The 1625-nt window shown below is 39.0% G+C and overlaps 1 protein-coding gene across 6 annotated transcripts in view; it reads left to right on the top strand.

The window, feature by feature from the left end:
* The window catches only part of Runx1t1 (RUNX1 partner transcriptional co-repressor 1), a 140786-nt gene extending 140622 nt beyond the window's left edge, over nt 1-164 (top strand). For all 6 annotated transcript variants that reach the window (XM_046464869.2, XM_046464871.2, XM_058585610.1 and 3 more), the window contains one exon: nt 1-164. This exon is cut by the window's left edge and continues 5326 nt beyond it. The gene's annotated coding sequence lies outside the window, so the exon portion shown is untranslated.
* The last annotated feature ends 1461 nt before the right edge of the window (nt 165-1625 follow it).

Here is a 1625-nt window from a genome sequence, read left to right as displayed (position 1 = left end):
TAATGATGTATTTGATAATGTTTAAAAGGATATGTCTGCCATGGAAGAACACTCAAGTTACTTCCCTGGAATGGGTGGGGAACAAACGATCAAAGGGGTGCTGTTCTGTATGGGTGTCTATATCCTTATTCCAAGGTGAATAAATAAAGTTGTATTTGCTTAAACTTGTCCCTGGTCAGTCTATTATCAGCCATCATGGGGAAAACTGAGTCAGACAAACCCAGTCAATGTATTTCCTCATCAAACCTCTCCATCTGTATAGGTAAGAAGGTAGGGCCAAAGTAGCTAGTTCTTTGGTTTTGAAATTTTCAGGTTCAAATAACTTTTTTTAAAAAAACTTGTCATATTTATACAGTGGAAGTCTATGGGAACAACTTTTTTTTTAAAAAAATTCTAATTAGTTATACTTGCCAATAGAATCCATTTTGACACATCATACATAAATGGAGGATAACTTCTCATTTTTCTGGTTGTACATGATGTAGGATTATGCCAATTGTGTGGTCATATATGCACCTAGGGTCATAATGTTTGATTCATTCTATTATCTTTCCTACCTCCACATCCCCTCTCCTTCCTTCACCCCCTCTGTCAAATCCAAAGTACCTCTATTCTTCCCAAACCATCCTGCACCTATTGTGAATTAGCATTTGTATATCAGAGAACACATTTGGCCTTTGGTTCTTTGGGATTGGCTTATTTCATTTAGCATGATATTCTCCAGTACCATCCATTTACTGGCAAATGCTATCATTTATGGAAACTTCTTAAAGCCAATACAGTTATCTAACTCGCTATAATAAAAATAACATGTGAGTGGGAAAAAATTGGAGTAAGAGAAAGAATGTCTTAATTCCTAGTATTGGAACTCTGTATTTTACCATCAAGAAAGAGATAAGAGAAATGTCACACTGGGCCCCATAAGTATATGTACGATTACTGTGTATCAATTACAAATAAAAATATCAAACGAGAGACAAGTTACACCAGAGGAATCTGAGACAGTAGGAGAACACAGGGCTGCCAGACACCAAGGTGCACCTACATAAATCAATGGCAACTGGGGCCCTTTTCAGTGCCTAAAGCAAGGCCAGGCACCCAGTTAGCACTCAATAAATATTAATTGTAAATACAACTGTGAGTCTGCAGTTAGAATAATGCGGTGCCAGTTTTCCCAGAAATGAACAAATTGGCTGGAGGAACAGCACGAGGGAAATGATTTCACCGGCTGGAGGAATGGATTAGAAGAGCAAGAGTGAGCCCCATGCAGCTTGATCAGACGGTGATGAAGTGGTGGTGTGGCCACTGTTTACAAATATCAGGGGACAAATGCCAGAGCAGTGAGGGAACTGCTCAGTTAGCCATGTGGCAGTTAATTGTAATTGTTGATGGCAAACACAGAGGTAATCTTTACAGTTCTGTTAATTTATTCATGTTGGATGCCACTAGCCAGGCATTAGAAATTACTTTGTGATTTCAAGCATCCTAAAGCAAAAACAGTGTCATGGTTGAGACCTTGGAGCCTCTTTCTGACCATTTAGGGCTTTCTTAAGCTCCTAGATTCCTGTATCTGCTTCATCTTTTCACAGTTCGGTTCACCTAGAGCTCTCCTCACTCTTTTTAGG

Source organism: Marmota monax, unplaced genomic scaffold (genome assembly GCF_021218885.2).
Source record: "Marmota monax isolate L192 unplaced genomic scaffold, Marmota_monax_Labrador192_F-V1.1 WCK01_AAM20220418_F8-fsc00003, whole genome shotgun sequence".
Lineage (NCBI taxonomy): Eukaryota > Metazoa > Chordata > Mammalia > Rodentia > Sciuridae > Marmota > Marmota monax.
The sequence above is the reverse complement of the archived record's forward strand: the minus strand, read 5'-3'. Positions and strand labels throughout refer to the sequence as shown.